Source organism: Arvicola amphibius, chromosome 15 (assembly GCF_903992535.2).
Source record: "Arvicola amphibius chromosome 15, mArvAmp1.2, whole genome shotgun sequence".
NCBI lineage: Eukaryota > Metazoa > Chordata > Mammalia > Rodentia > Cricetidae > Arvicola > Arvicola amphibius.
Window position 1 is genome coordinate 29,118,023 of NC_052061.1, and position 9,459 is coordinate 29,127,481.

A 9,459-nucleotide genomic window follows, 5' to 3' on the forward strand; every position below is an offset into this window, starting at 1 on the left:
TTCCCATGGGCAACACTTCATGACAATAAGAGCAAGCTTCAAGGGTGCTAACCATTTTTTGTGCCACCATTAAAGTTCACTCCATGGCTGTTAATGAAGCAGAAAGAACTATAGGAAAAAGCCAAGGACAATAAATCCCTAAGGACTGGTCCCTACTGCCCTACTTCCTGCAACTTGGCTCAATCTCCTCTGTCTCAGTTTTTCAAATAATGTCACCATAAAGTAAACAATATGCAAGATTTAAATCCACAGTCCATAGTTCATTCTTATGTGTAAATCATCTCTCAAAAGTGAAACTTAAAATATCAAGGATTATTTATCCTGCATAAATGGTTTCAATGTACATTTACTTAAAACACGCAATAAGGCATTTGTTTTTTCTCTTATGTAAAATATATATGCTAATCTATGACAAGCATATATATAAACTAACATATATAGATTTTTATATATACAGATTTATATATACATACACATATATATACATATATACTAACCATCTTATAAACACAGAGCTAATCTTATAGCAAGCAAAGATCTGTTGAAAATAATATTTATATCTGAATCCTAAAAAGCATATTTAAAATCAAAACAAAATTTACCAAAGGACTTCAGATGTCTATAAATCCAAAAGCAACTGCTCAGCCTTTCTATTCATTAATTAATAAGATAACATTTTCTACCACTCTAATTATCAAGGATTACAAAATAAATAACATCCACTGTTGGCAGCAGTACAGAGAAAGGACTTTGTCATACATTAGCAGTGGGAGGGAAACATGTTTACAGCTTCAGTCCACTGCAAATTTGTCAACACACATCCAAGGACTGTGAGTTTACCTTGGCCTTTGGTCCAAAAACAATCCACTTCCTGTAAATTAAGTTTTAAGACAGAAAGAACTGAGCAACGATTTGAGTTAAGAAATTTTCACTGTAGGATTATCTAAGGAAATTAAAGCGGCAATGATAATGTAAATATTGAATTGTAGTCATGTGGGAAACATACATTCAATGATACTGGATGCATAAGACCCCAAGTTCAGATACTAAGCTCGTAATGATTTGGAATGAGTGAATTAGAGATGTGGTACTTATTGTTCTGGGTGGATGACAGTGCTTATCAGGACTGATTAAATAGATATTAAGCTCACAAATGTGGAATGTTAATTGACGATAGCTGTAACATTATGCTGAAGACATCTGCTATGACTGAATTTGAAATGTTCCCCACAGGCTCATGTGCTGCCTACTCGATCCTCAGCTTGTGATGCTATTTTAGAAGGTGGTAAAAAACTTTCAGACATGGGACCTGGCTAGAGGAAGTGAGTACAGGCTTATGTTTTGTGACATTTACACCTTGTTTTAGTTTTTTTATCCCTCTTTTCATGCTTCCTGTCCACCAGGCATTGAAGACACTCTGGCTTCATGTTCCCTCCACCATGATATTTTACACAAGAGTGGAAGACAACTAACAATGTTAATTGATTAATTAATTAACAATGTTAATGAATTCCTAAGCAAAGTATATATATATATATACATATATATATATATATATATATATATATATATATATATATATATTTTCTGTGTCATAACAATTGGAAATGTAACTAACCACATATCAAAAAGTGTGATATGGGAAGAAGTTTAAATAACAATGGTTTAACAATCTGTGAGACAGAATGGTAATGAAGTCACATGATAAAAGAGACTAATTTTGCATAAAATGCTTACACCCAGTATGCATGAAGACATAGAAAAACATGGAGGAATGAAACTAAGCATAGTCTTACCAAACAGCGATGCTGACTTTAAGAGCAAGTGTGAATAAGAGTCCTGTTCTTTTTCCTCTTAAATCTCCCGCATTTCCCATTAAAAACCCATTTACTCAGGGAAGAAATAATATTAATACAAACAAGGTCTTATAAAAAAAGAGGAATGTATTTATTTAGGCTCTCCACAGAATTTTCCTAGAACTATGACATTTCTGAATCTCTCCACGGAAAATAAAGACGAGGCCACCTCACCCTGTATCTCTGGCAGACATCTCTCCGACCTGCATGCAGGAAAAGCGTATTTGAGTCATCCCACTCCTCCCCTTAGACCCAGGCCAGCTTCCTCACTTCTCAGCCTCCCCAGCATCATCTTTGTGCTGGTCACCACCCATCGCTTTCCCTCTGGGAACTCCTGAAGAGCGTGGAATAAAATAATCAAACTCACAGCTGGGACACAGAAATTAACAGCTTTTGATTAATTATTCACTAAGTAGTTAATAAATAGATAAAGCAAAATACTCAAATCGGGGAAAGTGATTAGCTTAATGCAAATTAACCCATAAGTAAAATACTTCCACTATGTATATACTGTATATAATATATACTGTGTATTTTAGTATACATAATATATACTCGGTATAGTAGACATATTTAGGATGTTACATGGGACATGGTTGTGTCATTACACTGCCCTTGCCTTTTTAGCTCTGGATAAGTTGTTGATACTCCTGAATTCTAGAATTCTCTTACACAAATTTACTATGGGCTGAGGGTGACACTCTTGCTAGGTTACAGTTCTTTGCCAACATATGTAGGTATTTGAAGTACACTAGATAAAGTCAGGCATGAAGACCTGTGATACGGACAGACTTATTTTTCTATCACAAAATAGTAGGCTCGGTTTCAGCAGATGTGTTGATATGTGTTTTTGTGAGATTCTACATGTTCTTGTCATAATTTACTGTTAAAGAAGGAATATTCTTGAATTGGATATGCCCTTTTATGAAATAATGTAAACGAGAAATGACAAGCAATTATTTTGTTTAAAAACTGCATTCCAGGCAAGGAGTGAGCATCCTCATTTTGCATTGTACAACCCTGAAAATATGTGGGGGTGCACACTTCTTTCTGCAGTTCTAGGCTATTGACATTAGAAGCTGGATTCAAACCCTGGTCTTTCAAAGCTCAAAATCTGAGACATGGAATGAACTCAGCAATCATTAATGCCTCCTGTTGGTTCTCCTAGTTTGTAACAGCACTGCCGTGGAGAAAAGAGCAGCCTATGACCCCCACTCTGCTCCCATCTGTTAACTATCTTATTTGGAGACACGCTTCCATCTGTAACCCATTGTGAAGGCATGCCATTAATGAGACACTGAGAACAAACAGAAATTGTGCTTCCTCCCGAGGCTCTGCTACAAGCTGCCTAATTGGAATTTATGAGTAGCCATGGTAAAATTTCTACATAATAAAATCCTTAGACTTTCTCTTGAACTCTTAAATAATATTCAAACAGAACTTCAGTGACAGAATGCATAAGTCAAATCTGCTTTCACTGTGTGTGTGTGTGTGTGTGTGTGTGTGTGTGTGTGTGTGTGTGTATTTATGTTTAGGGAGAGGAAAGTTGTTTACATAAATCTGATTCATACAGCAGTTTTCTGTTTCATGTCTGCTCTTTACTTATTCAAACCTGAAGTGGATGAAGCTCAAACTTCATTTGTGGAAACACAATATTTGTGATGAACCTAGTGTTTGGTTGTTTGTTTTTGTAAGTACCATCTCCACCTCTCATTGTGGGTTTCGGTTCATCCTCTGAGCTTCGCACAGGTGGCCCAGGTCCAGCTGCAATGCTAGCATTTTTTCTACCATTCTGATAATGATAAATAACAAAATGATAACGGCAACAACAATGACAACAACTTGTCATCTCTGAAACAGCTTCTGTTAATGATGCACAGCGTCATCCCACCACACAATGAAGCTTAGAGACATGCATTGGATCTTACATAGCTCTGCAAAGTCCATATACTAATAATGTGTTTGCCATTCTTTGGTGCTATTGGGAGCTAAAGGAAAGTTTAGGAAATTGGAGCCTTAGTGGGAGGAAGTTGGTCACTAGGATGTTCCTGTAAGGGAAGTATAGGGGCCCTGATCCCTCCAAGTTTCCTAGAAGTGAAGAGGTGAGAAGCCTTCTCTACTATATGCTCCTCCCTGTATATACAATCCTACCACAGGCTCACAGTGACAGGACCAGATAAAAACACACAGAAGAGTGAAGAAGCAGTGTACAGCAAAATTGAGCACCTGTCTTTCATAAAGAGTCTTATGCCATGTCTTAAAAATCCTAGTCACATACTGTAATAGAAAGTCATTTCTTTAATACATATATTTTATTTTATTTGTTTTAAAACTATCTTTTTTAATTTTACCTATAATTCCCAGTTCCCGCTCCCTCCCCTTCTTCTACACCTTCCTCCCCACCCCACTCCCCATTTACTCCCCAGAGAAGGTAAGGAACATTGATTTGAGGATGGACAAAGGCCCTCCCTATTATATCTAGGCTGAGCAAGGTATCCATACAAAGAGAACGGGTTCCAAAAAGCCAGTGCAAATAGTAGGAATAAATCCTGGTTCCACAGTCAGTGTCCCCACAGACAGCCCCTGTCATACACCTGTCACCCACATTCACAGGGCCTAGTTTGGTTCTCTGCTAGTTCCTTTTCTGTCCAGCCAGAGTTGGTAAATTCCCAGTAGCTCAGGCAAGCTGTTTCAGCGAATATCCTCACCATGCTCTTGACTTCTTGGCTCATAGTCTCACTCTTCACAGTCTTCAACTTGACTTTGAGAGCTCAGCTTAGTGCTCCACTGTGGATCTCAAGGTTCCATGGTGATATTTAAGATAGTCATCAGTCTGACTACAGGGCAAGGCCGGTTTCAATTGCTTAGGGTTTTAGCAGGGGTCATGCCTGTGGATTCCTGGGAATTTCTCTAGTGCCATAATGGCTCCCTAAATCAAGATATCTCTTTCATTTCTCTATGTCTCTGTCCTTCCCCCATCTCAACCATCCTGTTCCCTCTGGTACTCCTTCCCCTCACTCTCTCCCCCTCCTCCTCCCTTTCTGATATTCTTTCTGCTCCACCCCCATGCTCCCAATTTTGTCAACAGATCTCATCTATTTCACCTTTCCAGGGGGACCTATATATGTTTATTTTAGGGTTTTCTTACTTACTTAGCTTCTCTGGGGTTGTGGACTATAGGCTCCTTATCCTTTGCATTACAGCTAGTATCCACTTATGAGTGAGTACATATCATGTTTATCTTTCTGGGTCTGAGTTAACTCACTCAGGATGTTTTTTTTTCTAGTTCCATGCATATGCATACAAATTTCAAGATGTTATTGTGTACCATATTTTCTTTATTCATCTTGTGTTTGAGGAGCATGTAGGTTGTTTCCAGGTACTGGATACTACAAATAATGCTGCTATGAACATAATTGAACAAATGTCCTTGTAGTATAATTGAGCATCCTTTGGGTATTTTCCCAAGAGTGGTATTGCTGGGTCCTGTGGTAGGTTGATTTCCAATTTTCTGAGAAAGCACCATACTGATTTCCAGAGTGGTTATACAAGTTTACATTCCTATCACTAATGGAGGAGTATTCACCTTTCTCTGCATTCTCTCCAGCATAAGCTATCATTGGTGTTTTTGATCTTAGCCATGCTTGCTAGTGTAAGATGGTATCTCAGAGTCTTTTTGATTTCCATTTCCCTGATGGGTATGGATGTTGAACAGTTCCTTAAGTGTCTTTCAGCCATATGAGATTCTTCTGTTGAGAATTCTGTTTAGATCTGTAACTCCTTTTTTAATTGGATTATTTAGTATTGTGATGTCTAATTTCTTGATTTCTTTTTATATTTTGGAGATCAGTCCTCTCTCTGATATACGGTTGGTGAAGATCTTTTCCCATTCAATAGGCTGTCTCTTTGTCTTATTGGTTGTGTTCTTTGCATTACAGAAGCTTCTCAGTTTTAGGAGGTCCCATTTACTATTGTTGCTCTTAGTGTCTGTGCTACTTGTGTTATATTTAGGAAGTGGTCTCCTGTCCCCATGCATTGAAGGCTATTTCCCACTTTCTCTTCTATCAGGTTCATTGTGGTCAGATTTATATCAAGGTTTTTAATCCATTTGGGCTTGAGTTTTGTGCATAGGGATAGATATGAATCTATTTGCATACATCTACATGCTGACATCCAGTTATGTCAGCACCATTTGCTGAAGATGCTTTCTTTTTCTGTTGTATAATTTTAGCTTCTTTGTCAAAAATCAGGTGTTTATCAGTGTGTAGATTAAGGTCTTCAGTTTGATTCCATTGGTTAATATTTCTGTTTTTATGCCAATACCAAGCTGTTTTCATTACTGTAACTCTATAACAGAACTTGATGTCAAGGATGGTGATGCCTCTGGAAGTTCCTTTATTGTACAGAAATATTTTAGATTCCCTGGTTTTTTTGAAGTTGATTATTGTTCTTTCAAGGTCTGTGAAGAATTATGTTGGAATTTTGATGTATATTGCATTGAATCTATAGATTCTTTTTGGTAGGATTGCCATTTTTGTTATGTTGATCCTATCTATCCAAGAGCATGGGAGATCTTTCCATTTTCTGGTATCTTCTTCAATTTCTTTCTTCAAAGACTTAAAGTTCTTGTTGAACAGATCTTTCACTTCTTTGGTTAGTGTTACACCAAGATATTATATATTATTTGTGGCTATTTTAAAGGGTGATGTTTCTCTGATTTCTTTCTCAGCTTCTTTATCACTTGTATGTAGGAAGAATTCTAACCCTAAGCTGTAAAAGAATGTGTGCTTGAAACAGCAGACGTAGAAATAACACAAACATGAAACAAAGCACCCAGAAAGCCCCAAAGGAAAGAAAAGCACATGGACTTAACCTCGGCTACCAAGGAGACTCTCAAAAAGTAGTCATGGCAAATGTTGGAAGTGCAATGTAAAATTATTGGCAGCAGAGCACCTGACATAGCAAATCTCTTTGCTACTGTGGATTATACTAGAGAATAGCGCTTTACAAATCACCTTTTCCAGGCTCTCAGTACCACAAACAATTCACTGAGACCCAAGCAATAGGAGTCTTTTGCAAATCTTCTCTACCAGCCATCACTATTCACAACTGGCACCAGAGTCAATGTCCAATCAATTCTGGTCTCCCTGTTTCCCCAGGCTCCCCTCCGCCATCCCGCTACTCCCACCCATACATCAGCCTTTGGTGACAGGCTTCTCACTGGCAAACCTGAAAACTTCTCTTCTACCAACAGAGTTGATGGTATTGTGGAATTTTTGTTGGAGGGTAACAGTAATATTAGTGTTGCAGTTAGAAACAATCTATTACTATTCTCTTTTAAATAGTTGCTAAAATTCCATAATCTGGGACTTGCTTTGCAGAGAAGTAACTGGAATGACTGCACATAAAATCAGTCCTTAAAAAAACCAGTAAGTCATAGCACTAGCTCACGATAATTGATCACACTATTTTATCAACTTGATTTTGAAGTTCCCCATTAAAAACAGTTTAGAGGCTATGGAGTTCTATTGAAATAAGAATCCTGTAAATTGGAAAGCTGTCCCTGAGCCCTGCTTGTTTCTCCATCCTCTTTGTGGCCCTTCTTTCTTTGTTCTCTCTGCTCCAGTGACCTTCCTGGCCTTTGAAAAGGCCAGGTTCTTCCTGTCACAGGGGCTTTGAACTTCCTTATGTTTCTTTCTCTTAGCCTTAGGGTGCTTTTAAATTAGATCTCAACTCAATATAGCTTCCTTAGAGGGTTTTTACATCCCGACTCTTTCTTTCACACTCACCTACACTACCATATTTTATCTTCTGTAGCATTTTGAAAGTGTTCTTTTCTGTTTATTTATGTATCGCCATGGTTTAGCCCTCTGTGCAATTAGGTAACTTGCATGTGTCAGGAATTCTGTCTTGTTTGATGAGACGATCCTTTATTAGAGACATGCTGAAGTGTCCCTGCCATCCCAAGCATGCTGGTTTACAATCTTCAGCGTGTGCATTTAAGGTTTAAACTTAGCAAACTTGAGTATCGTCTTCTCAATGACTGAGCAAAAGCGTTGGGTTTTACTACCCAAGAAGTTAAGGTCACAGAAGGTCTTTGCCTAGCATGGGGCAAGGTTCTGTCCAATTATGAATTTTCTTTTCCTAAATCAAAATATTACCACATTGAAAAAGCCTGTGGCAGAGAATGCAAATGAGAGGTGATTATGTTGAAGGAAGCTGGTCATTTCAGGGAGCAGAAAAATTAAAACCAAAATGTTGTAAGAGTATGGGGACTGGACTGAGGCTGGCTGATTTATACCATTGCAACAAACTTGATATTTATTTTGGCAAGTTGCTTTCATTTTCTACTGGTGTCAGAATATGCTCTTGCAAAGTTAGTGGCTTAACTCCCCACATGTTTATTATTCCACAGTTTTGTGTGTTAGTTGTCCTTATGGTCCCTGTAAGGATTTCATGAGGTCAAAGTCAAAGAACTAGCAAAGCTAGGCTCATGTACATGGCCCCGTTCCCAAGTTTATGCAAGGTATGGTCTGAATCCAGTTCCCATGTTTGTGATGTCAATATATCTGTTTCCTCCCGTGTGCTCTCTCAGCTGGGGCTTGCTTACATCCAATCAACAGTCTTTCCAATGGTTTCCAAATGAGCTCTTCCAGAAACACTTTTAAAGTCTATCCAGGCTTTCAGTCTCTGTGTCTTCTGCCACAACCCACTAACATCCAGATTAAAGAAGTCTTCCACTTTGAAAGACCTAAGTAAGTGAACCATGACCAACTGGGTCATCCAGCTACTGACATTGTTTTAAAGTCTGCAGCTTCCATTGTATCAGCAAGAGCATAGAAGCTTTTTAATGTAACAGAGTCATAGATCCAGAGATAGAAACACAGAGGCCTCTGGGAAGTCATTCTGCTTACCACAGGAGCCATTGAATGTTTTAAAAGAGGCAAATCGCATTACATAAATCTCTTTAAATAACTATTTCCTTCTCTCTGGCTATCTTTTAGCAGTAGGCTTCTTTCTCCTCCAGGACCTATGGCAGCGATGCCTGCAGGGCCTCTGCTGGGAAAACCATTAGAACCCAGCAGCTGTATGTCAATCCAAGTGGTGCTGTGCTTCGGCTCCAAAGAGATAAAGCGGAGAGCAAAGGATTCTGCCTGCTTCCACAAATGGTGAGTCTCAGCTGTGTCCCCATTTCTGGGAGAATTTATGAGCAAAGCACGTGCCAGGGGCCATGGAGAGCTTTTCTCCCACAAGCAGATGCTGTGGATCCCCACACCAAGGCAAGCTCACTGGCCTGCACTCCCAGGCCCTGCCTGCCAGATGGCCACAGCTGAATCCACAGAAGACTAGATATCTCCTGTTGGCACCAAATACCCCTCGGAGGAACTGGTTAAACACCCAAGGTGGTATGGTAGGGTATCAAACACACATGAATTATAAAAACATTTAGGGTTTATTAGGTACTGTGTTAAGCACATTGCAGGCATTGGCTGAACCCTTAGAATGTTTTTGTGTGATTGTTTTGAATGATATCCGATTCTTATAATCACTTCATATAGAGAGATAGCCAAGTGTAGAAAGGTCATGTAACTTACCAAAGGAC